The sequence below is a fragment of the Bos mutus genome, chromosome 29, assembly GCF_027580195.1.
Source record: "Bos mutus isolate GX-2022 chromosome 29, NWIPB_WYAK_1.1, whole genome shotgun sequence".
NCBI lineage: Eukaryota > Metazoa > Chordata > Mammalia > Artiodactyla > Bovidae > Bos > Bos mutus.
The window spans coordinates 31,866,033-31,893,857 of record NC_091645.1 but is presented as its reverse complement, the minus strand read 5'-3'; the positions used below and the strand labels follow the sequence as shown (position 1 = coordinate 31,893,857).

Below are 27,825 nucleotides of genomic sequence, written 5' to 3'. Positions count from 1 at the left end.
TAATGAAAAGGACATCTTTTTTGAGTGTTAGTTCTAAAAGGTCTTGTAGGTCTTCATAGAACTGTTCAACTTCAGCTTTTTCAGCAGGGATCAAACCCATGCCCCCTGCAGTGGAAGTGCAGAATCTTAACCATGGGACTGCTGGGGAGGTTACTGCCCATTTTTAAAAATAAAGTTTTTTGTAGTTGTCTTGGCATTATATATTCTGAATATCAATCTCTTCCCAGATACATGGTTTCAGATATTTTCTTCCATTCTGTGGGTGGCCTTTTCAGTCTGTCCATAGTATCCTTTGATGGGCAACAGTGTTTAATTTTGATGAAGAGACGGAAACAAAAAAAATGCTTGGTTTTTACTGGCTTTCTATCTTTTAGCATTACTATCTAACCAAAATAGAGGCCTAAGCTTCAGCATATGGAGAGCTGAGTTCATGTAACTGTAGCTGATCTGTTTATAGGCTAACCTCTTGGAAGTTAGAAAGGAAAGGCCTGAAACAGGAGAAGGGGTTTAGAAAATCCTTTAGCTTAGTCTTAGCTAGATTAGTGATACGAAAAATATTATGGTATTCTTAGTGTTTAGGATTAGGGACTTTAGCAGAAGTGGAAAAAAAGAAACATTTGGTTAAATGAGCTGATAAAGGCCCTGGTGGTTTAGAAATATTTGAGTTACTGAAGTTCATGCAACAGGATCTGGAATAACTTTCCTGTTACATTAGACCCTCTACCTTTGCGTAGCCCTGTTCAGAGCCACCCCATCCTCCATTTCAACAGTATTTCTGTATTCCTGTGATCTCTGTTATATGCATTTGTTCTTTTTGCTTCTTTCAGCTGTATTCCTTTCCAGTGTATGCTCATTAAACTTTTTTAAAAATGAGATTGGACTCATTTGCTCTGAGGACTGTGGTGTTTAGCATACTCTTGGGGGCTCAGTAAATTTTCAGAAGTATGTTCAGCCTTCTAGAGTATTTGCCTCCATTAGAAACAGTTACAGAAAGTTTTCTTGGTGGAGGAAACTGTCTCTTATCTTGGTACTGGCAAAGTCCTTCCTGCATCATGCTTCAGTTGATGTGTTCATTTAGTTCTCAGCTCTGCTGCTAAAAAATTTTTCTTAAAAAGAAATTTTTTTTTCTTTAAAGTTGTTCATGTAATTCCCTTTTTGATTACTTATTGGTTGATTTGTTGGTAATTATTTTTCTGATTATTCAGCTATAATAGTATAAGAATAGATTTTGGAGGTTGCTGTTAGCACATAAAAGTAATAAGAATTTATTTAAACATTGTTTTTAAAAGGACAGTTTTAACAATTAAATGTTTAACTTTAATGCTTAAAAAGTTGTCCAGGTATATGCATAAAGGTAAAATTACTTATAGTCTAAATTATAATACCATATTTATATTATTTTTCCTAACATAGTTTAGACTCTTCTGTTGTAAAATAAATTTTGTAACTTTGAGATTTCTTATTTAGATATATTTATTATCACATTTTAAGAAAGAACTTTAGACTTGTAACTCTATATAAAAGCCCATAATAAATTTCTTTACTTTTTACCATGCGGGTATGATTTAAAATAGAGAAAGGCAACAGGGATGAGAAAAATCCTGAAAAACGAAGGTCTTTAACAAAAGCTTTACTAAATCCTGTTACAGGAAGTATGATAATTATGACAAGAAATCATAAGACTGTTACCATCAGTGATGTTCTTTGTGTTTGGCTAGAATCAACATTCATTGCACCCAGGTAAATAAATTATCTTATTTCACAAAAGAGATTTAATAATATATGGCTGCAGTGTAAATGAAATACTATGGCCCCTCAGTTGAGTAACGCACACGCAGCCTGCAGATGTAAAAGTTCAGTCAGTTTCGTTGTCGCAGCCCGTGTCATTGAAGGAACGGGGACAAAAGTTTGTTTGTGACTACCATGGAACTGAGTACAAAGACGCCAGTGACCTCTGACCCTCTAAAGCTGTGCATCTGAACAAGGAATTGTTTGAGGATGGGAAAAGCTGCATGTAGACTTGGGGTGTGCTTTTCCCTTGCTTTCTGTGGAATTATTGAATGACCCGACTCCAGAAAAACAAAACAGCAAGACTCCCAGAACAAAAAGCTTAATTGGAAGAACTTCTTATTAGTCTCAGAGGAATCTCATGTCCACACAGCCAAATCTAACTACATATTCCTTTCCCAAAGCGATAGTCTCTATAAGGATATTGTCCTCACTTATTACAAAAACTGCTATGTTAATTACTGCTGTTCTGTGTGTTGACCGGGCTGGTTTCCTCCTCTGCAGTTCTTGTTATCTTCTTTGTAAAAGTGATCCTCTAGCTCTTCTGGTTGAGAAGTCCTTCTGGATCTGGATCACACTAATACCTTAGCTTTCTTTTCACATTGTTTAAAGGTTAGGCATTATTCAGACACTGAAACTCATAAATATTTGTCAAATGAATGAGTGGGTTAATATATCCATAGGAAAATTTTTGTTTTTTTGTGTGAGAATGTAGGAATGATGGCATTTGTAATATAGTCTCTTTTTTTTCCCCTTCCTCCCGTGGTTGTCAATAAAAATCTAGTAATATCTCTGAATATGAGAATATGATAAATGCAGCATCTCTTTTGCAGATATAGAGTAGCTCAGCCTTTGAGTTAACCTGTCTTGGTTGCACTAGCCAGTGTTCAGACTGGGGTCTGATAACAAGGTTTTATTTCAGATCTGCTGTCCTTGCAAAGACTGAGGGATCAAGACCAGTGTTACCATTTTGGTGAAAAGCTGGCTCTGGCTTATGTTGTTGCATAGTTCTTGTGGTTGTTCATTCGTTAATTTGTGTCCATATTTTTGTGACCCCATGGACTGCAGCTCTCCCAATTCCGGAATTCCCCCATCCTTCACCATCTCTTGGAGTTTGCTCAGATTCATGTTCGTTGAGTCGGTGATGCTATCTAACCATCTCATCCTCTTTTGCCCCTTTCTCCCTTTTCCTTCAATCTTTCCCAGCGTCAGGATTTTTTCCACTGAGTAGGCTGTTTGCATCAGGTGGCGAACATATTGGAGCTTAAGTTTCAGCATCAGTCCTTCCAGTGAATATTCAGGGTTGATTTCCTTTTGGATCGACTGGTTTGATCTCCTTGCAGTCCAAGACACTGTATTGAGAGGAAAAGTTTATATTCTGGTAACTGTATTTCAGCAGAAAAGTGCCGTATTACTTGACTTTCTGAGATGGCAGATGCTAAGTTAATTTGGAAGAATGATAAATAATGCTTTAGGTCAGACTGAGAATTCATTGTTCACTCTGAAAAAGTTTGTTGGGAAATACTCTCATTAGAATTTAAGAAGTTCTATTTTTTTTTTTTTTTGAAGGGGCATTCATTATTAACTTACTACATCTAAGAACTGAGTATTTTAGAAAACTTTATTCAGCTTTTTGGTAATTTCCTGTTTAAAAGATTAAAGTTGAAGTATGAAAGGAAAGCAGTCTAAGCATTGATCTTTAGCTGCTAGCTGAAGAAATGGTGGCTGTGCCTGACCTTTTAATGTTACAGAGCTGGAGCTTGTACATTTCTTTCTGAGAGGAGTAGTATGAAAAATGCTTTGGAAAAATAGCTGCCAGAGTTCTACCACAGAAAATTGTCTCTAGTGCCATGAGCCACAAACTTGTAAATTGCTAGATTAAAAAAATATATTCAGCATTAGTAAAAGCATCAAGTACTCATCATAGCTATGGCAGAAGTTCCTAATTTGTCGGATACCCATTTCCCCTGTATCTTCTTTCTAACAGAACTTAAAGTTTTCCTAGAAGCAGAAGTGTGCCTAGCTAAAAAAAACCCGATACATTTCTTAGCCTCCTTTCCAGCCAGAGCAGCCATGTAACATAGTCCTGGTCAGTGAGATGCAGGCAGACATATCTGGATGAAGATCTTTTGAAAGGCCTTTCACCTGCTTTTTTTTTTTTTCCTCCTGCATAGAAATTAGACCTGATGCCTAGGGCTAGACCAGTATTCTGGAGGCCTTCAGAAGCAAGCCAGAAAAACATCTATTTCTATTTCCAGAAAAACATCTATTTCTGCTTTATTGACTATGCCAAAGCCTTTGACTGTGTGGTTCACAATAAACTGTGGGAAATTCCGAAAGAGATGGGAATACCAGACCACCTGACCTGCCTCTTGAGAAATCTGTATGCGGGTCAGGAAGCAACAGTTAGAACTGGACATGGAACAACAGACTGATTCCAAATAGAAAAAAGAGTACGTCAAGGCTGCATATTGTCACCCTGCTTATTTAACTTATATGCAGAGTACTTCATGGGAAACGCTGGACTGGAAGAAGCACAAGCTGGAATCAAGATTGCCGGGAGAAATATCAATCACCTCAGATATGCAGATGACACCATACTTACGGTGGAAAGTGAAGAGGAACTCAAAAGCCTCTTGATGAAAGTGAAAGAGGAGAGTGAAAAAGTTGGCTTAAAGCTCAACATTCAGAAAACGAAGATCGTGGCATCCAGTCCCATCACTTCATGGGATAGATGGGGAAACAGTGAGAGACTTTATTTTTTTGGGCTCCAAAATCACTGCAGATGGTGACTGCAGCCATGAAATTAAAAGACGCTTACTCCTTGGAAGGAAAGTTATGACCAACCTAGATAGCATATTCAAAAGCAGAGACATTACTTTGCCAACAAAGGTCCGTCTAGTCAAGGCTATAGTTTTTCCTGTGGTCATGTATGGATGTGAGAGTTGGACTGTGAAGAAGGCTGAGCGCCGAAGAATTGATGCTTTTGAACTGTGGTGTTGGAGAAGACTCTTAAGAGTCCCTTGGACTGCAAGGAGATGCAACCAGTCCATTCTGAAGGAGATCAGCCCTGGGATTTCTTTGGAAGGACTGATGCTAAAGCTGAAACTCCAGTACTTTGGCCACCTCATGCGAAGCATTGACTCATTGGAAAAGACTCTGATGCTGGGAAGGATTGGGGGCAGGAGGAGAAGGGGACGACAGAGGATGAGATGGCTGGATGGCATCACTGACTGGATGGACGTGAGTCTGAGTGAACTCCGGGAGTTGGTGATGGACAGGGAGGCCTGGCATGCTGCGATTCATGGGGTCACAAAGAGTCAGACATGACTGAGCGACTGAACTGAACTGAACTCAGAGGAAAGCCAGGAGATTTACAGAGGTCTTCCTCTATATATCCCTGAACTGCCAAACCAATGTCAGCACATGCCTCTCTGAACTTCCATTTGATGAGAAGAGTAAACCCCTGTCTTCCTTAAACCACTGTAATTTGGGCTTCCTGTTACATGCATCAGAACATTATTCCTGACTGATACAATTATTTGTATGCCCATTATGATCTACTTTCTGGAGATTTGGAATCTTCTGATTATAATTCAACAAGGGATTTTATCTAACTTCAAATCCAGAAGACCCTGAGGGTTTTGGAATTCTTTCTGTCTTTAGACTTGATTGGATGGGCTGGATATCCAGCTGGGTAGATATTGGTTACCAAGGAGGTTTGAGGAAATGCATGGAAATATTTATAAATAGTCTAACATCTCCCACTATCACTTCATCCTCTCTTACATTTAAGTCCTGGCTTCATCTGACCACATAATCTGTGTTGAAACTACTGGTGCTCCCTCTGAATGGAGAGGGTTTCAGATAGTTATAGCACGGTTAGGAATCTGACTGATGACCTATATCCCTCCATGCCAGGGTTAACTATGGAGGCTATTTTCTATTAAAAAAAAAAAACTTATTCAGGTGTAATGTACTTATGGAAGACGTGCACAGATCATACCTGTACAGCTTTATGATTTTTCACAAACCAAACTTGTCTGTGTAACCGGCATCTTGATCAAGAAATAAAGAAGTCCTGCTTATCGCCCTTGTGGATTATCAGTATCCTTCTAATAGCATCAAGTAGTTTTTGCCTGTATTTGTGTTTATACATGGACTCATACAGGGTGTACTCTTTTGCGTTTGGCTTCTTTTTGCTCAGCGTTTGTGTGAGATTAGTTCATCTTGTATATAATTATAGATCATTCTCATTGCAGTGCAGCATTCCATTGTGTGACTCTATCCCAACTTATTTATCTCATCAACTGTTGGTGGGCATTTGGAGTGCTTCCAGTTTTGACTCCATTTATGAATACTGCTGCTAAGAACGTACTTTTGTTAAACATATGGAAGTGTTCTGTTGGGTATGTTCTTTGAGTAAAACTGCTGGATCACAGAGTGTCAGTGCTTGAGAGCGTCAGCTCCTCTGCATTCTCACCAGTACTTGATTTGTGTTTGTTTTCAACCTAGTCATTCTGGTGGGTGTGTGTGTTTTGTGAAGTGCCTGTTTGTCTTTTGCCCATTTTTCTACTGAATTTTGTATGTCTTTTCTTATTGTTTGTGGGAGTCCCTTTTATATTCTGGATACTAGTCGTTGTCACATATTTGTATTGTGAATATCTTTTTCTGTTCTGTGATTTGCTCTTTCAGTCTTTACTTGTCTTTTGAGAAATAGGTCTTTATATAATCCAGTTTATCAGATTTTCTTTGTGTTTAGTGCTTTTTGGGTAATGTTAAAAAATATCTACCTGCTCCAGTGTCACAAAGATGATGATCTATATTTTGTTCTATAAAAGCTTTATTGTGTTACCTCTCATATGTAGATCTTCCTTCCACCTATTAATTGGATTACTTTTTGTCTAGATGTGAGGGAGGGGGTAACAAAGCATTTTTTCCGAATGGTTATGTAGTGGAGTCAGCACCATTTATTAAAAATGTTATCCATTCCCCACTATACTGAGTGTTAGGTTTCTCATAAATCAGGTAACCAAATATCTGTGGCTTGTTTCTGGACATGATTCTGTTCTGTTCCATTAGGCAGTTTTTCTCCTCTTATACAAATAGCATGCTGTTTTAATTATTATAGCTTTATAATAGGTTTTGTTAACTGTTAGTGCTAAGTTCTTTACCATCTTTGTTCTTCCTTGAGATGGCCTTAGCTAACTGGTGATCGTCAACTGAGTATGTGGAGTTTATATTCATTCTGTATGCCTTCTGACCTCTATTGTACACATGCCTCAACCTGCTGAGTGAAATACTGGCTTAATCCACTTAGCTGTCAAGTGAATCCAGTTAAGACCTCTAACCTCTTCATGGATTTTCAGATCTATTGAGTAAACAGAAAAGAATTTCTTGGTACACATATAAATTTAAACTCAGTGCTCACTTTTAGCAGAAATCACTGCTGTGTGCAGTAATCAAATATTTAGTTCAAATGTGTATATTTAATTGCACTGGTACTTAATTTTCTCATTTGTAAGTAATCTGCTGTTTCATTTATTATGACCAGCACTGTAAATGCTGTGTTTGGGATTTTTGAAGCAAAAAGATGAAGTAGGAATAGTAAAATAAAAATAAGACAATTCCATCTGGAAGACTCAATCATCTGTGCATGACATTTAAAGGCAGTGATCTTTGTAAGTCACAGTGTGATATTGTCAGTTGGGAAAAATTTCTCCTCAGTATCCTGCCTTCTTTCCCTTTCCATTTCATGCTGAGTCAGTTGGGGGAAATCCCAAGTTTTTAAAGTAAAGTAATGGTTATTTTTCTTCAACATCGATCATTCCTAACTTATTTTCTTTGGGGCTGGGGAATAGGGAGGAGTCAGGGAAGTAGGAGGCCTTCTGGTGAGAGTGACTGTGCATTCCAGAATGCAACAGGACATGTCATTACGTGTGATACGTTACAGTTGACCCTTGAGCAGTGCAGGTGTAAGCTGTGGATTCACTTACGTGAGGATATTTTTCATTAGTAAATACTGCAGCACTGCGTGGTCTGTATATTGGTTGAATGTATGGATGTAGGGGGTATGTATAAATTATATGCTGATTAACCCTTGCATTGTTCAAGCATCAACTATATTTAAAATTAAGACCATCTTGCTGCTGCTGCTGCTAAGTCGCTTCAGTCGTGTCCAACTCTGTGCAACCCCATAGACGGCAGCCCACCAGGCTTCCCCGTCCCTATCTTAGGAAATTGAAAATATATGAATCATTATAATACCTTGGGGGAACTTTTTTCTCATTTTTAAAATAGGACCAAATGATCAGAGACCTGTATACATGTGTGCTGCATGAACTTTTAATTTTTATCTCAGTTAATAGTTGCAAGGGTTCATGTTTGATTCAGAAACTAGGTACATAAGGGTCTAACCCCGCCTGTTGGCTTTTAATTACAAATAAGGAACATACCATTTCATTGATAGTATAATTAAGCTTAAGAGTAAAAAGTCGCATAATTATATGCCCTGTGAGTTAACCAACCCAGATATGCTCTGATCCCTGGCGGCAGTCCATGTGTACAACCATGTAGTAGGCAGTTCTCCTGTGTTAGCGGGTCTGGTACAGATTTCTGCCTAACGATCTCAGTGATCTCAGCATTTTTTGAGCAGGTATTTACTGGGTGCATATTGATTTTCAAATACTTTGTAAGTTCTGGCAGTACAAAGATGAGCCAAATGGGTGCCTTTCCTGCCATCACAGAACTTTCCAACTAGAGTTGTATGCCCCAGGGTTGTAACTTGGTGTGTTACAGCTTGGTGTGTTTCTTGCCTACTGGTAACAAGAAATTATTTTTCTCCAACTTTATTGAGATATAATTGACAAATAGTATTGTATAAGTTTTATATGATGATTTTATGCACATATATATTGCAAGATATCTTTACTACATAAGGGTAGTTAACACATCCTTCACCTTTTAAAATTACATTTTATTTTTTGTTATGATGACAGTATCTAAGATCTACTGTTTTAACAATGTTCAGCTATTTTGTTGTTGCTGTTGTTCAGTTGCTAAGTTGTGTCCGACTCTTTGTGACCCCATTAACTGCAGCATGCCAGGCTTCCCTGTCCATCACCAACTCCTGGAGCTTGCTCAAACTCATGTCCATTGAGGCAGTGATGCCATCCAAGCATCTCCTCCTCTGTCACCCACTTTTCCTCCTGCCCTCACTCTTTCCCACTGTCAGGTCTTTCCCATTGAGTTGGTTCATTGCATCAGGTGGCCAAAGTATTGGAGCTTCAGCTTTAGCATTAATCCTTCCAACGACCAGGGTTGGTTTCTTTAGGATTGACTGGTTTGATCTCCTTGCTGTCCAAGGGACTCTCAAGAGTCTTTTCCAGCACCACTGTTCTAAAGCATCAATTCTTTAGTGCTCAACTCTCACATCGTACATGACTGCTGGCAAAATCATAATTTTGACTATATGGAGCTTTGTTGGCAGAGTGATATCTCTGCTTTTTCATATGCAGTCTAGGTTTGTCATAGCTTTTCTTCTAAGGAGCAACTATACAGTTCAGTACTGTTGACTGGAGTCACCATTCTGGATAGTAGGTCTCCAGAAATTACCTTAAAACTGAAGTTTGACAGCATCCTTACAATGCATGGGTACCATCTACTAAATAGCTGACCACCATTGCCGCTTAACCAGTTTGGTGATGATATAGGCTGGTGGAGTTTGTTGTTTTCCTCCATTGATAATCAGAGATTAGTTTCCTAGATGGCTCTGTGGTAAGACTCCGCCTGCTAATGCAGGAGACACAAGTTCGATCCCAGGTTTGGCAAGATCCCCTGGAGGAGGAAATGGCAACCCACTCCAGTATTCTTGCCTGGAAAATCCCTTGAACAGAGGAGCCTGGCAGTCTTCAGTCTGTGGGTTCACAAAGAGTTGGACACGACTGAGCAGTTGAACAGGGGCATGAGCACGAGACATGACTTCAGTTGAAAGTAAAGCTGTTAAACTGGAAGTAGACCAATTAGTATAAGTGATGGTAAAGGAGTTAGAGAAGATAAAAGTAGACTGTAGTTGTAAAGTTAATGTTGGTTCGGAATTGGTTCTAAACTATAAATTATCTCCCTTTTCTGTGGTGGTGATAATACAGGGGTAAGCCATGTAAATACACTGGTATGTTTGAGATAAATGTCCTTCTGTAATTTTTGCTCTATTTCTTTGAACATATTTTAGTTACACGTGCAATTCATATATTGTTGATATATTTCATTTAGTAAGTTTCTGTCAAATACAATTTTAAAGTATAGTTGTATTTAAACATTGAGCTTAAGCAAATTAGATGTTAGATGTTTCATATGTTTTCATGAATGCATTTACGGGTATTCATATATCTACTTATTTTTAAAAGTTTATTCTTTTCTGCCACTTTTTTTTTTTTAACTTCCAGAGGCACATATTATTCTTAGTGAAACTGTTTGAATATTTTGTGATGTAGACTGGTGGAAAAATGATTCATTCAGCAGCATTGTATTCTACAGTCAGGATTATTGGAGCGTATCATATTTCATTACAGCAGAGATGCCTGAGAAGAGGAGAGTCTATAAACCAGATATAAGGAACAGTGTCTGTTAACTTCATTATCTTATCACCATCACCTGTTACTTAGTGGTGCCTCATCAAGATAGGATCCATTTACTTTCTTATCTACTGTTTTAGAATCCTCTTAACCAATATCTAAGAAATCACGGCTTGCTGGTTTAAATTATAAGGTATTTTCTGCATCTAAGCCAAATTTGAAGATGAATTTTGGCATTCAGTATAATTTTTAAACATCCATTCCTTGAATAAACAGTTCTTTAAAAGGCAGAAGTAATGTAATAGAATTCATATACTGCTATGGGTGTGTTAAATGGTATGATTTTTCTGTGGGGCAATTTAGGAATATGTATTAAAGAACCTTGAAATGTTACCTTTGACCTAGTAATTCCACTTTGAGGATCTTAAAGATTTAACCAAAGATACTCATTAGAGTATTCTCTAATGGTGAAAATTTGGTAAATCATTATGTCCAACAAAAAATAGTTATGATATATTTGTATAGAAGAATTTTGCTTAGCCATTATAAAGATTATTAAGACTAATGGAAAGTTATGGTATAAAAATGAAAAAGGTATGAAGAACTCTGTAAGAAATTGAGCTCAATCTAACAAAAGCTAGCAGTTAAAAGCATGAGTCAGACCTGTATATTACAGACCTGGAAAGATATCAGCTCACATAAAATGTAGAAAAGCATGGTGTAGAATAATACACATGCACAGAAAAATGAGGTATTTATGAAAATACAGCAAATGATCATGTTTATATTTGTATATAAGCATATACAGACATAGAAAAAAGTCTCTTTAGTAAAACTTTAATGACTGGAACTAGAGACAAGAGCAGGCTTCCCAGGTGGCTTGGAGGTTAAAGAGTCTGCCCGCAATGCGGAAGACCCGGGTTAGATCCCTGGGTCGGGAAGATCCTCTGGAGAAGGAAATGGCAACCCACTCCAGTATTCTTGCCTGGGAAATCCCATGGACACAGGAGCTTGGTGGCCTACAGTTCATGGGGTCGCAAAGAGTTGGACACAACTGAGTGACTTGACTTCATTAGAGACAAGAAAAGGCTTTTACTTTGACTCCTACTTGAATTTTAATAATAAGAGTGTATCCATATGTTAATTTGTAATTAATGTTAAAAAAAAAACCCCAAATTTTCTGTTTTATGAAGAAAAAAGTTCACTGAGATCTGAGCAGTGGTTCTCTCTGGAACGTAGGAGCTCAGATAGTTCTTAATTTTCTTTGTATTTTTCTCTGTTTCCCAGAATTTTGGCAATGAACAGGAATTACTTTTATAATCTGAAAAAGCAGTAAAGTATAAAAAAGTAAAAAGCTGAGATTACAGGTAGTAGCGTGGTCTGGACTAAGGATTGCTGTGATTCAGATCCCAGCTGTACCATTCTAGAGCCTCGTGACCTTGGGGCTGGGGCTGGGGCTGGGGCTGAGGGAGCCGCTTTACTTTCTCACAGGATTTTTTTTTGAAGATTAAATTAGGTGTGACATATGTAGGTTAGTTTTTATGTGTCTGGCACGGATTTGGTGCTCGATAAATGTTAACTTCCTTCTTGTTTTTCTCATTCATGACTTAATAAACTTATGGTGTGATAATTTCAGAAATAATCCTGCTACAGGATAGAAAGTGAGAATATTCATTAGAGGAAAACAAAGAGCTGTGGTATTTCACTTCTGATGACAGGGAGAGGCAGGTATGAGTCCTCATTTTTCTGTATGAATCAACTGTTCAGTCACTCAGTCGTGTCCAACTCTTTGCGACCCCATGAATTGCAGCACGCCAGGCCTCCCTGTCCATCACCAACTCCCAGAGTTCACTCAAACTCTCGTCCATTGAGTCAGTGATGCCATCCAGCTGTCTCATCCTCTGTCATCCCCTTCTCCTCCTGCCCCCAATCCCTCCCAGCATCAGTCTTTTCCAATGAGTCAACTCTTCGCATGAGGTGGCCAAAGTACTGGAGTTTCAGCTTTAGCATCATTCCTTCCAAAGAAATCCCAGGACTGATCTCCTTTAGAATGTACTGGTTGGATCTCCTTGCAGGCCAAGGGACTCTCAAGAGTCTTCTCCAACACCACAGTTCAAAAGCATCAATTCTTTGGCGCTCAGCTTTCTTCACAATCCAACTGTCACATCCATACATGACTACTGGAAAAACCATAGCCTTGACTAGACGGACCTTTGTTGGCAAAGTAATGTCTCTGCTTTTCAGTATGCTATCTAGGTTGGTCATAACTTTCCTTCCAAGGAGTAAGCGTCTTTTAATTTCATGGCTGCAGTCACCATCTGCAGTGATTTTGGAGCCCAAAAAAATAAAGTCTGACACTGTTTCCACTGTTTCCCCATCTATTTCCCATGAAGTGATGGGACCAGATGCCATGATCGTTTTTTGAATGTTGAGCTTTAAGCCAACTTTTTCACTCTCCTCTTTTACTTTCATCAAGAGGCTTTTTAGTTCCTCTTCACTTTCTGCCGTAAGGGTGGTGTCATCTGTTAGTCAGCACTAATTTGTTTTCTAAGTATGGTTTAAAAGATTCAGCACAGGTTCAATCTGAAGAGTGTTTAATAGCTGTATTATAGAGACATTGCTGTTTTTATTCAACATAGCTATCAATATTAAGAAATGAGGGCTTCAGGACAATCAGTCTTATATTAGTAAATCAATATGTAAAATGAGATACCTTAATTTCAGGGACATAAGATAATTAGGGGAAATAGACATCAACATGAAATTCTCAAAGCAGTTAACAACCGTATTCTTTTGCATGTTCAGTTCAGTTCAGTCGCTCAGTCGTCTCCGACTCTTTGCAACCCCATGAATCACAGCATGCCAGGCCTCCCTGTCCATCACCAACTCTCGCATGTTTGTTAGATGAACAATAGAAAATACAGACATTTGCTTTTCCCGGTTTTGCAGAGGAAGTATCACAAGCTTAGGGCTTCCCCAGTAGCTCAGCAGTAAAGAATCTGTCTGCACTGCAGGAGACACAGGTTCAGTCCCTGGGTGGGGAAGATTCCCTGGAGGAGGGCATGGTGGCCGACTCTAGTATTCTTGCCTGGAGAATCCCATAGGCAGAGGAGCCTGGCGGGCTACAGTTCATAGGGTTGCAAAGAGCTGGACACGACTGAAGTGACTGAGCACACACATCACAAGTTTAAGGAGGAAGATAGATGTTAGCAAGTGAGGGCAAAGTAGGATGTCATACTAGATGCATGGAAGCACCATGCATTGCTGTCTCTGGTATTGCTGTGTGTGATGTTTTCATACAAGGAAACAATTTAAAAAAACACTAATTCAAAAAGATACACACCCTAATGTTTTTAACAGCATTATGTATAATAGCCAAGATAATGGAAACAACCCGTGTGTCCATCAGCAGATGAACGGAGAAAGAAGCCTGGTATGTATATACTCAGCCATAAAGAAGAATGAAACTATTGCCATTTCCAACAACCTGATGGACCTAGAGAGTATTATACTTAGTGAAATATTTATAAATCAGGCAGAGAAAGACAAATACTGTATGCACTCACTCATGTTTGGAATCTAAAACATGAGACAGTCAAATGTATATAATAAAACAGACTCCCAGGTTTAGGAATCAAACTTTGGTGGTTACCAGTGGGCAGAGGGAAAAGAGGAGAAGCAAGATAGGGATATGGGATTAAGAGGTCCAGACTACTGTGTATAAAATAGATGAGTAACAAGGCTGTGTTGTACAGCGCAGGGTTATATAGCCATTATTTTATAATAATTTTAGATGGAGTATAATCTATAAAAATATTGAATCAAGATGCTGTACACCTGAAACTAATATAATATTATAAATCAACTATACTGCAGAATGGGCTTCTGCCTACTGATGCAGGAGACACGTTGGCAGAGGAAGATCCCCTGGAGAAGGAAATGGCAACCCACTTCAGTACTCTTGCCTGGAAAATCCCATGGACAGAGGAGCCTGGCAGGCTACAGTCCATGGGGTCGCAAAGAGTCAAACACGACTGAGCGACTGAACACACTCACACACACACACACACACACACACACACACTTCAGTGCAAAAAAACTTTTTTTTTAAGGTCTAAGAGGTTTGGATAGATATCAGGTGTATCTTTTATTTCATTCGTTTCCTTATTTAATCGTTTTTCTCTAAAAGATGAAATTTGATATCCCATATAGCTGGCTGTGTTTCTTCTTACAGTCTTTCTCCTGCACTGCAACCCTTCAGGAATGCCACATACTGAAAACCAGTTTGGGATAGATTTTCATGTGGTAGAGAGTGAGTATGCTTTGGGAAACCACTCTGCTGTGTGACTCTGAGTCAGCACAGGGCCTCGGCTGAGGGCCTGCACTCATGGCTTGGCGTGAGCACCTCTTTTCTTGAGTGTCTACTAGTAATAAAAATGTCAGTATCAACGCCAATTCAATGTGTGAAATCCTTTAGAATCAAGTCCTCTGAGTTCGTTTCCACTCTGATACACATATTTTCCTTTATTCTGTACAAATTTTTTCCAAAAAGCTAAAAAAAAAAAATCTTGAAATTTACTGTCCTTTCATACCTATATTCGCTGTACTTTGTAGATTTCATCAGTGGTCAGTGTTCTTTTGTGTCTCAATAGTGTCTTTATGTTTTTAACCTTGTAGTTGTTTTAACGCATAGGTTTTCTAGGACATTTTGTGTTGTTTTAAATGAATTTTAGCATGGTTCTCTTTTGACTCTGTCCCTTAGCTTAATGGAATCCTGTTACCTAATTTAGTGTATTGTTGTTGTCCTGGCCCTACAGCATTTGCTGGAAGAGCTAATCTGAGAGGCACTGTGTTACCCTCTTCTCTTGGTTTGCTGAATGACTGTGAGAGGCAGTGTCCCCAGTCTCCAGGAAGGCAGAGGCCCCTCTCCCCACTGTGTACTGTGTCTTGCACAGCAGTGGGTACATTAGACACACCGGAGATCATGAGGGTGTGTCTCAGCTCAGATGCAGCGGAAGAAACCTTGGGGTCAAAGGTAACTACAGGCTGAGTCATCAGCATATCGTTGAGGGTGTGGAGTGCAAGAAAAGGTGGAAAGGGAAGAATCAGCCAGATTTTTATAAGTGTAGGAATGAGTATTAGTGATAACAGTATTTTTGAAGACTTACATTCCAAGCACTCTGCTGTCATTTTTATAGGTAGTCATTTAATCTGTAGAGAGTACTGTGGACAAGAAAAGTTGCCATCTTTTGAAAATGATCTTCAAAAGATGGATAGAAAATTGCTGAATCATGCTGTTTATATATTGTGAAACAAAATCTTTTTCATTCTTTAGTGTAGAATTAGAAGATGAAATTAATTGATTTTTTCAAGGTATACTTCTTTGAAGGCATATTAATAAAATTTGGTATACTTGTGGAGGAAATGTTGTCCAAATAGTTGTATTTTTCTCCTCTTTTGACATATGCTGTTTCTGAGGACTCTTTAAAATCCTGGAAAAAAAGTCTTATAGGTTACTTTGAAGTCATCAAACAGGAAGGGTTGAATGCATGAGAAGATAAACCTATGAATGAATGTAATTAATCAGTTTAAAATGACTGCTGGCAACTTGACTCATATCCAGCTTTGAATGATGAGTAGAACTAGGTCTGCACATCATTTACACTGTCAGTGTACAAACACCCGTGGTCTTTAACCATGGGTTGTTTACATGGGAGTGTGATAATTTTCTATTCTGAGAATTGTGAGGAAAGCACTTCATTGCTATTTTTAATCTATAATGTACATTAACCATTTGTTGTATTCAAAGTGCTGCTGGGCCTATAGGGAATGATTGATAAGATTTTAACCCAGGCTTCCTTGGTGGTTCAGTGGTTAAGAATCCACTTGGCAACGCAGGAAACATGGGTTTGATCGCTGTACCGGGAAGATACTACACGCTGTAGGGCAACTAAGCCCGTGCGCCATAGCTATTGAAACTGTGCTCTAGAGTCTGGGAGCTGCAACTTCTGAGCCCACGTGCCGCAACTGCTGAAGCCCAAGCACCCTGGAGCCCTTGCTCTACAACAAGAGAAGCCACCCAATGAGAAGCCCATGCACCACCACTAGAGAAAGCCCCCGCAGCAACGAAGACCCAGCACAGCCAAAGACAAATAATACGATTTAAAAAGGAAAGAGAATGGGCGAGGACGTAACATACCCACACAAAGAATTAATCCTCGAATGTTTGCAGTAGGGTATTTGCAGTAGAGTGTGGTAGACCTGAGTGAGGAGAGAAAAGGGGTCACGAGAGAGGAAGATGCTCCCTTTGAGCTGAAAACAAAGTCAGCCACCAGCAAGTTCCATTTGAAACTGATGTTGTGACACGTCTTCTCTCAAAAGACCTGTTTTAATAGCACAGTAGATAGTAGAGATGCGTTTGGGGGGAGAGCAAGCTGAAGATCCTTTAAGTCTCATTGCAGTGTTATGACTGATCACCCTGGGAATTAGTTTGAAATGCCTTCAGAGCGAGGGAAGGCATTAGAAATTGCTAGAACGGATCAGGCCAAGGGTTTAATATCAGTATTTAATTGGCCACTAGTGACCTCCAGTTAAAAATAATTCTGCTGCTGAGGGACAAGGTGATTTCCATCTCTGATAGGACCTGAAAGGTTAAGTATTGCCTGTTTTTTTGTGCAATGACTTTTAGCTTTCTCTTAGTTTTTCCCAGAACCTTTTGGGTTTGTTTTATACCTCTGTTAATTGCACTTTGAGGTATTGGTTTTCATAACTTTATTTCATACTGTAGGAAATAAAACTTCTGCCTTTTTCTTATTTATCCTAGTCATCATCAAAGTATCCTACCAGTTTAATGGTTTTAAATTTGATGATCTCACATTTGTACTAGTCATGCCTTCATAGATTGCTTTATTATAACTATTCCTTTTTCTAACTGAAGAATTCTTTTTGGATTTCGTTTTTTTGATTATACCTTAGTGGAGCTTCTTTGACCTTTCATTAGTTCTATCACATTTGAGTGTTTTTCTGTGTGAAATTTAAACACTTCCAGTGGGAAACAGTACTCAAACTGACTTGAGAGCAACCCCTCTTTAAATCAGTTTCTGATTCCTGAACCAACTCACCCAAGCTCAAGTTGACTTTGACATTTAAAGAACCGTGATCCTTTCAAAGGCAGAGATTGTATTTTATTGACTTATGACCAGGGACTAGTATCATACCTGGTCCTCGTGGGCTATCATTAAAGGTTTGTTGAATAAATGAATGAATGCTGCTGCTGCTGCTGCTGCTACGTCGCTTCAGTTGTGTCCAACTCTGTGCGACCCCATAGACAGCAGCCCACCAGGCTCCCCCGTCCCTGGGATTCTCCAGGCAAGAACACTGGAGTGGGTTGCCATTTCCTTCTCCAGTGCATGAAAGTAAAAAGTGAAAGTGAAGTCACTCAGTCATGTCTGACTCTTAGCGACCCCATGGACTGCAGCCCAACAGGCTCCTCCGTCCATGGGATTTTCCAGGTGAGAGTACTGGAGTGGGGGGGCATTGCCTTCTCCAAAATGAATGAATGGGATATTGTCAAAGGTTTAATGACTATTTAAGTGGGTTAAATCATTTATGACAACAGTAATAATAGCAATAGTTAGAACCGGACATGGAACAACAGTTAAAACCAGACTTGGAACAACAGACTGGTTCAAAATTGGGAAAGGAGTACATCAAGGCTGTATATTGTCACCCTGCTTATTTAACTTATATGCAGAGTGCATCATGTGAAATGTTGAACTGGATGAAGCACAAGCTGGAATCAAGATTCCCAGGAGAAATATCAACAGCCTCAAGTATGCAGATGACACCACCCTTATGGCAAAAAGCAGAGAAACTAAAGAATTCTTGATGAAGGTGAAAGAGGAGAGTGAAAAAGCTGGCTTAAAACTCAGCACTCAAAAGCGAAGATCATGGCATCTGGTCCCATCACTTCACGGGAAATAGATGGGGAAACAATGGAAACGGTGACAGACTTTATTTTCTTAGGCTCCAGAATCACTGCAGATGGTGACTACAGCCATGAAATTAAAGATGCCTGCTCCTTAGAAGAAAAACTATGACCAACTTAGTATATTAAAAAGCAGAGACATTACGCCAACAAAGGTCTGTCAAGTCAAAGCTATGGTTTTTCTAGTAGTCATGAATGGATGTGAGAGTTGCACCACAAAGAAGTGTGAGTACTGAAGAATTGATGCTTTTGAACCGTGGTGTTGGAGAAGACTCTTGAGAGTCCCTTGGACTGCAAGGAGATCAAACCAGTCAATCCTAAAGGAAATCAACCATGAATATTCATTGGAAGGACTGATGCTGAAGCTCCAATATTTTGGCCACCTGATGCAAAGAACCGACTCATGAGGAAAGACTCTCATGCTGGGAAAGATTGAAGGTAGGAGGAGAAGGGGATGACAGAGGATGAGATGGTTGGATGGCATCACCGACTCAATGGGCATGAATTTGAGCATGCTCTGGGAGATGGTGAAAGACAGGGAAGCCTGGCATGCTACAGTCCATGAGGTCACAAAGAGTAGGATGTGACTGAGCGACTGAACCACAATAATAGCAATAACTACCCCCAAACACAGGTCCTAACCCTAAAGAGTACTGAAAGATGAGAGAAGAAATTTGTATGAATAGTGTAGAATTAAAGTTGCCTGAAAAACTACAAAATGCTGTGGGATCTATAAGAAGGGAAAAAATCTATTAAAAAAAAATAATTGTGTGTGTATGTCTTGCAAGTTTTGGGGGGAAAATTTCCTGAAGAGAGAGTGGCATTTGAGTTGGATTTTAGAATGATAGCTTGGTTTGAACAGATTGAGGCTGGTTTGATGGATTAATGTGAGAACAGACACAGGTGGAATAGTAGAGAACGTATTTGGAAAATGGCCAGTAGTCAGTGTTGGCAGTAATGTAGGGAATGAAGAGGATTAATTGGAGGTGATTTAAGGCTAATATGCTAAGGAGTTTGGACTCTTATCTTGTAGGCCTTTAAAAACATTTGAAGGTATTTTGTTTGAGCATTAACTGATATCCAGTTTGTGTTTTAGGAAGGTCTCCTAGGTGGACTAAGTGATAGTTACTAGTGGTTTTGAGAGTGAACTCTGGTGCCCTTAGTGTGGGACACCTCCTAGCTCTGGCACTTGTGGTAATCTGATCAATCCCAAGTTTATTCATCCGCAAAGTGGTGGTAATGATAGTACTTAGAGAGCTGTTGTGATGAATAAATGACATTATACAGTGGAGTACTTGTTACAGGTCTTAACATAGAGTAAATGCTCCCCTGCAAATATTTGCTACAGAAGAAAATGACGATTTTGGAAAAGGACAAAAACTAGAGGTAGAAAGAGCACACCAGAAATAGGAAAACCAGTCTGTACTAACAAGGTATACTATATTCTGGGGCTTTTTAAAATTGTGGAGATAACATTTTGTTGCACTACTGAAAAGCCTTAGTTGTATTTTGTTAGGGGTGTGTGTGCTCAGTTGCTTAGTCATGTCCTACTCTTTTGAGATTCCGTGGACTGCAGCCCTCCAGCCTCCTCTGTCCATGCAATTTTAGAGGCAAGAATATTAGAGTGGGTTGCTGTTTCCTACTCCAGCGGATCTTCTCCAACCCAGGTGGCACAGTGGTAAAGATATGTCTGTGCATGTGTTTAACATATGTTCTCTGAAAAGGAAGTTGGTTATATTAAATCTTATCTGTCTTTTGTATCACAGTGACCTTAAGTCTGCATGCACACACCTGTTAGTGACTTGTACATATGCGGTAGTAGTGGAGCAGGAGATGGTTAGCAAGCCCGGCTGCCTGGCAAGTCACTGATTGAAGAATGACCATCGCTGGACTTTTCACTTAGTGCTTCTTCACTGTGCAGCTTTTTTTCCTACTGGGTCATGAGAAAGAAGAGGGTAGAAAAGAAAGGACATGAAAGGAGAAAGGCACCATTTACTTTGGTTAGTTGTTAGGACTTATTTCTGAGACAGTACGAAAGTTAGAAGGAAGACACCTTTAACTTAGGTGCGCTGTGTCCTCTAAGGGACTATGAATAAATTCCATGATTGTTTGGCTTTAAGATAGAGATTCAGGGTGAATTGACTTTACCCAGGCTGATGGGAAAAGTTAGGAGTAGTCAGAACGGTGATTGAAAAAATTGAAAATTACCCTGTGAATCATTAAAATCCTTGGGGTCAGATGTTACTCTGCCTTTTCTCCAGCTCATGCCCACTGTATCAGCAAACTCAACAGAGTTGAGTTGTCCCTACCCACAAGATAGATCTATCTTGACTTGGGGCATTTCTCACTTCCTCTGTTGCTCCGACTGTAGCACAAAATCACCCTTACCTCCTTAACTAGACCAAGGCAACAGCCACAAACTGGTCTCCTTGTTTGATTTCTGCCCTGCTCGGGACTAGTCTTTGTATAGCTCCTGGATTAGTCCTCTTCAATATAAGCAAGGCCATATTCCTCTTTCACAAAATCTCCTAGTAGATTTCTATTTCAAGGGTTCTCAGTATCACTACAACTTGGAAGCCCTTCAAGGTCTAGCCCTGTTTCTGGAGGTTTTCTCCTGTCATTCTGCTTGCATAGCCACCAGGCTGCTCTTGCCCCAGGGCCTTTGCACTTACAGGTCCCCCTGCCCAGACGGTCTTTCCACAGGTTCCCACGTAATTCACTCCGTTTACTCCGGTGTCTGTTCACAGGCCACCTCTTCACAGAGCCTTTTCTGGTTACCGTCTGTAAAGCAGACCTTCTCTGTTCCCTTTAACAGGCTCAAGTCTTCCCCACTAGGATGTGGACTCCAAGAGAGCAGGGGTTTTGTTTTCTGGAGTATTCCCACCAGCTAAGACTTAATAAATGGCCAGTAAATATTTGTTTAATGGATGAATGATTTATAAGCAAAGGGGATTTATATTTCTTTAAATCTGAAATTTACTGTTTTCATCAGTATTTATTAACAGCTGTGTACTGGAGCAGGCAAAATGAAAATATGAAATATTTAAGAAGAGGAACAACTAGGGAACCACAGGATTATATTACGATATCCAAGAAGCTTTTGCTTAAGGTTGCACTTGGTGGTATAGAGGATATATTCTTTAGAAGTTTCTTTCCCTCTAGCTGTAAATTATCTTTCTTATAACATCATCTGTGTTATACTTGAGAGCTGACAAAAATTGATTCTTACAAGTTATTTAGGAGTTGACTGATTTTGTAACTCTGGTTAACAGTATGCTCTCAGTCTTGTATGGTTCTTTTTAGAAATGTAATTTTTTAGGGCTTATAGTATCTAAAAGTTTTCAATCTTAAAGTGAATTTCAGCGCTAGACCAAGTTTTGACAAAGGTTCAAACTCTCAGTTCCAAATGTCAGAGAGTGATACTGAATTTAAATGGCTAAGTGAAAAACAAATGTTGCAAACACCAGAATGCTCTTTGGAATCATTGGGAAAACCAGCATGCTGTAGTGCATAAAACTAATGTAAGTCATACTTAAATCTGAATTCTTTCTTAGCAGTATTATGATTTTTGCACCATTTTTTTTTTAACCTTTCTTGAGTCTGTTTATCTAATGAGTAAAATGAGTATAAAATAACCTAGTTACTGTACAGGGTTAGTGTATTAATTAAGTAAGAAGATATTTGTGTCATATAGTTAGTAAAAAACAAATGGTAGATAATATTGTATATCAAATTAATAGTATACACATGGACGGCTGTGAGTGCATCTATTTTTGTATTATGATAGTTGTGATATATTATTTCTAATTTGCAAAGGTATTTGATAGTATTAACCAGCATATTTTAAATCCATCCATTTATCTTGAAATCCAGTCAATTTCTTTTACGTTTTTTGTTTTAAAAGGAAGACATATTTTGAATTAATGGGTTATTTAAAATAGTATTAGAAGTTATTAATATGAGAAAGCTACATAATTTCTGCTTTTAGAGGTTAAAGCAGTTTTAGGATCTATATTTTTGAAGCTCTGTTACTGCATTTTAAAATTATACCATGGATGTACCTGGTCATCTCATTGATGTTAGTGTAGGACCACCTCACGGTGTGGCTCAGTAAAATAAAATTGCACATGGAGGTAGCAGATTAAAAATTACATATTTCAAGTAGCAGATTCTAACTTCATTAATCTTTTTATGATTCTGTAGGTTTTTTTATGGTGTAGTTTTATTCCTTAGATGTTTCAACTCTCAGGTGAGATAACTGGCTTCATTCTATGAAATACAGATTTTAATGAACCAATAGGCAACAATAAGAGAAACATTATTTCTCCCGAGTCCTCTGAATATGAATTAAGAAGGCAATAAGATGCACCTAATGGGCTCATAAAAACAGTGCTGCAATAATGACTGATTAAAAAATCCAGTTGTATACAATTTATTTGAGATATTACTTATGGCACTCTTCTGGTCATTGCCTATAGAATACGTTTTACTTAGAAACATCCTCCTACTCTTCATACCCTACTCCTGTCTCCTTTCTAGCTGTGTAGAGAGGTGTAAAAATACATAGTTAAGTAGACTCAGTGGTTGAGAAGATGCAGTAGACATTCAGGAAATAGGGCAGTTATCTTGAAAGTTGCCTTAGAATAAGCTAAATGTGCTGGGCAGAAATTTTGCAAATTGTCATTAAGATTTATGCAGATGTAAATGCAAATACTGGGTCCCTCTGATAGTTGGCTCTTTCAGATACTGTACACCGGGGTACCCTGCTGGAGGCTGCTGCAGCAGAAGTACTGTTTGAAATGTAGTCTTGTACAGAAATACAGAGAACTGGAGAGCAGAGCGGGGCGGACGGTCCAGCAGGGAGTAGCCAGTGTTTGCTTAGAGGAAGTCATTTGACAAAATGGGGCTAAAAGAAACCCCGATTGCAAGCTGCTTGCTTTCTCCCTGTGAAATGACTTATCATTCCTGCATTTGATGTCTACATAGACAAATATAAAGGAGGTCAGTCACCAGTGGTCATCTGTGCTACGAAGCAACTTACACGCTGTATGTGAATGTCAGAGGTGATTCACCAGACAGTGGCATAAAAAGGTCAGACCCAAATGTGTCATCTTTAAAGGAACTTCAGGTAGTAAACATGGAACCCTTGTCCAGTATAGCAAGTCAGCAAAAGGTTGCTTTATTTTTTCAGTGTTTGCCTTAGTACCTGGTGAATATTGCAGACACTTGTGTTAGTTGCTCAGCCATGTCTGACTCTTTGTGCCCCCCTGGACTGTAGTCCACCAGGTTCCTCTGTCAGTGGAATTCTCTAGGCAGGAATACTGTAGTGGGTTGCCATTCCCTTCTCCAGGGAATCTTCCTGACCCAGGTATTGAACCTGGGTCTCCTGCATTGCAGCCATATTCTTTACCATCTGATTCAACAGGCAAAACTGTCGAGTAAATATATATGTCATCATCATTTAGTGGTAATTCCAACCTAGTGAGAACTGATGTCCAAAATCAGGAATATTCTGGAATACACTAGACATTTTAGTTCATCTGTTATCTTAATTGCTTTCAAATTAAATGCAAATTTCTGGGGGAAAAAATAGGGATCTTGTAAGTAGCACCCTATCTTATTATTTGTATACAGTTTTACTAAACTGGAAAAAACCCAGCTGATGGTAGGTTAGTAAACCACACTCTGTCAAGGTACAGCTGATGTCACATATGAATTAAGTAGTTCTAAATGTCTTTGGAATTTCACATTTCTCTTAAAAATCCACATGACTTTTACAATGCCCACATCATAATACATTTAAATTTATATAAATAATGTTTGAAATTAACCTCCCCCAAGAAGATGTGCCATTTTAACTTTTTGTATTCCTTGATACTTTGTTACAGTACTTCCATTTTGAAAAGTAATGTGATGATGATTGGTTTTTGATGTAATTATCTGGTTTGAAATTTACTAGTTTGGAATGTCCCACACAAGGAAGTACAATCAACATTTCACTTCTGGAGTCTGTGGTTGGGTGTACAAAGACAGTTATAGGTCATTTTAGATAAAAATACTAACATTGAAACCCCACAATTCTTCCATCCCCCGCCACAATTCTTATCACAAAAGCAAATAGGGCCAATTTTTTAAGTTTCTAGTTAAAAAGGTAAACTGTCTTACTAGTAATTCAAAAGATGGACATGGATTGATGCCGGTTGTTGGTACAATTTTGGTAGTATCAATAATATAAATCTTTTTCAAGCAGAAGAAAATGTAAATAAAAGGAAGAAATAAGCCAATCTTATTTTTATGTAGGTAACATTTAGCATTCAAAACATGAAAAGAGTGTTAAAAAAGCTTCAAATAAGATCTGTCAGAACCAGTGAATAGTGCACTTTTTGTGAGCGATAGCCCTGTCTTCCAGACCGTGAGTGTGCGCAATTATGATGAGAAGAATAGCTCCCTGGAGTACTTTCTCTTAGAAAAAGTTTCAGTGCTCTTTGGAATGTATTTGTTTTTTATTGTAGTCTTCTTTTATTATTTTAAAATTTGGAATTTACTTTTTGAATAATAAATACATTCAGATGTTCAGTATTCAAAATAGAAGAGTTTATAATATTCACGCCTTGTGTCTCCTAGAGATATTTTAAGCATTTGCAAATATGAATATAATTACTTTATATGTATATATTTTTCTTCTTCATTTAAGCTGAGATTGTATGCCCACTATATATATTGTTCTGTACCATTTTTTTAAACAATTATGTTTCGTCGTGTGGTGTCTCCCTCATGGTTCTTTTTTCAGGGCTGTCTGGTAATTTCTTGAATGGCTGTATCCCAATTCTTGTAACTAGTGCCTTTTGTTTTTCTTTCAAATTGTTGCTTTACTGTCTTGATTCCAGAAATATTTTAGTGTTGGAAATTATTTGTTTCACACTTTCAGGCAGAAATATTGCAGAGTTGTGAAAAGAATAAAGAATGTTGGGAGCTGGGTGAGGAAAGATAGTCTTTAGCCAGTTTTTGATTGTTAGAGGTGAAGAGTTCATGTAAGGACTTTTGATTTTTCTACTTAAAATCAATTTCTTAATCTGCTTTCATATATGTCTGCACATAAGTGATAACATTTTATGGAATGGGCTTTAAAAAAAAAAAACAAAACTTCAACAGTCTTAGGCAATATTTAGGCATGCACTGGGAGAACCTTGTGTCATAGAGCCAAGAGATTTGGTTTGTGTTTTAAGTACTTATTTATTTGGCTGTACCAGGTCTTAGTTGCAACAAGGGAGATCTTCCATCTTCCTTGTGGCATGTTGCAGCATGTGGGATCTAGTTCTGCGACCAGGGATTGAACCCAGGCCTCCTGCATTGGGATGTGGAGTCTTAGTCACTGGACCACCAGGGAGGTCCCGAGACCGGGTTTTGATTCCCATTGAATTGGGAATGTTGGCAAGCCCAGAATTCTGAACTGACTATACCTTTTAAACTTTACTTCCTTTATATTGTTTTTTAATAATAATAATAATAATAAACCCCTAGTTGTCAACAGCTCAAGAGATGACTATACACATGAACATCACCAAATAATACCAAAATCAGGTTGATTATATTTGTTGCTGTCGAAGATGGAGAAGTTCTATACAGTCAGCAAAAATAAGACCTGGAGCTGACTGTGTCTCAGATCACCAGCTCCTTATTGCAAAGTTCAGACTTAAATTGAAGAAAGTAGGGAAAACCACTAGGCCATTCAGGTGTGACCTAAATCAAATCCCTTATGATTATACATTGGAGGTGATGAATAGATTCAAGGCATTAGATCTGGTAGACAGAATGCCTGAAGAACTATGAAGAGAAGTTTGTAACACTGTATGGAAGCAGTGACCAAAACTATCCCAAATAAACAGAAATGTAAGAAGGGAAACTAGTTGTCTGAGGAGATTTTACAAATAGCTGAGGAAAGAAGAGAAGCAAAAAGCAAAGGAGAAAGGGAAAGACATACTCAACTGAATGCAGAGTTCCAGGAAACAGCAAGGAGACACAGGAGGCCTTCTTAAATGAACAATGCAAAGAAGTAGAGGGAAACAATAGAATGGGAAAAACTGGAGATCTCTTCAAGAAAATTGGAGATATCAAGGGAACATTTCATGCAAGGATGGGTATGATAAAGGGCACAAATGGTAAGAACCTAACAGAAGCAGAAGAGATTAAGAAGAGGTGGCAGGAATACACAGAAGAACTGTACGAAAAAAGTCTTAATGACCTGGATAAACATGATGGTGTGGTCACTCACATCCTGGAATGTGAAGTTAAGTGGGCCTTAGGAAGCATTACTGTGAATAAAGCTAGTGAAGGTGATGGAATTCCAGTTGAGCTATTTCAAATCCTAAGAGATGATGCTGTGAAAGTGCTGTACTCAATATGCCAGCAAATTTGGAGAACTCAGCAGTGGCCACAGGACTGGAAAAGGTCAGTTTTCATTCCAATCCCAAAGAAGGGGAGTGCCAAAGAATGTTCAAATTACCATACAGTTGCACTTATTTCACATGCTAGTAAGGTTATGCTCAAAATCCTTCAAGCTAGGCTCCAGTAGTACGTGAACTGAGAAATTCCACATGTACAAGCTGGATTTAGAAAAGGCACGGGAACCAGAAATCGAATTGCCAACATTTTTGGATCATGGAAAAGGCAAGGGAATTCCAGAAAAACATCTCCTTTTGCTTCATTGACTATGGTAAAGCCTTTGACTGTGTGGTGGTTGGTGGTTTAGTCACTAAGTCATGCCTGACTCTTGTGACCCCATGGGCTATAGCCTACCAGGCTCGCCTTTCTCTTGCCTGGGATTCTCCAGGCAAGAATGCTAGAATGGGTTGCCATTTCCTTCTCCAGGGGATCTTCTTGACCCAGGAACTGAACTCAGGTCTCCTGCATTGCAGGCAGATTCTTTACCAACTGAGCTACAAGGGAAGCTCCTTTGACTGTGTGGATCACAACAAACTGTGGAAAGTTCTTAAAGAGATGGGAATACCAGACCACCTTACCTGTCTCTTGAGAAATCTGTATGCAGGTCAAGAAGTAACAGTTAGAACCTTACATAGAACAACAGACTGGTTCCAAATTGGAAAAGGGGTACAACAAGGCTGTGTTTTGCCACCCTGTTTATTTAACTTATAGGCAGAGTACATCATTCAGAATGCCAGGCTGGATGAATTACAAGCTGGAATCAAGATTCCTGGATGAAATATCAAAACCCTCAGATATGCAGATGATATTACTCTAATGGCAGAAAGTGAAGAGGAACTAAAGAGCCTCTTGATGAAGGAGAAAGAGGAGAGTGAAAAAGCTGGCTTGAAACGCAACATTCAAAAAACTGAAATCATGGCGTCTAGTCCCATCACTTCATGGCAAATAGAAGGAAAAATTGGAAACAGTGACAGATTTTATTTTCTTGGGCTCTAAAATCACTGAGATAGTTAATGCAGCCATGAAATTAAAAGA

At 38.8% G+C, this 27,825-nt stretch overlaps 1 protein-coding gene across 4 annotated transcripts in view; it reads left to right on the top strand.

The window, feature by feature from the left end:
* Positions 1-27,825, top strand: part of ARHGAP32 (Rho GTPase activating protein 32) — a 206,828-nt gene that overhangs the window by 18,691 nt on the left and 160,312 nt on the right. The gene's annotated exons all lie outside the window — the stretch shown is intronic.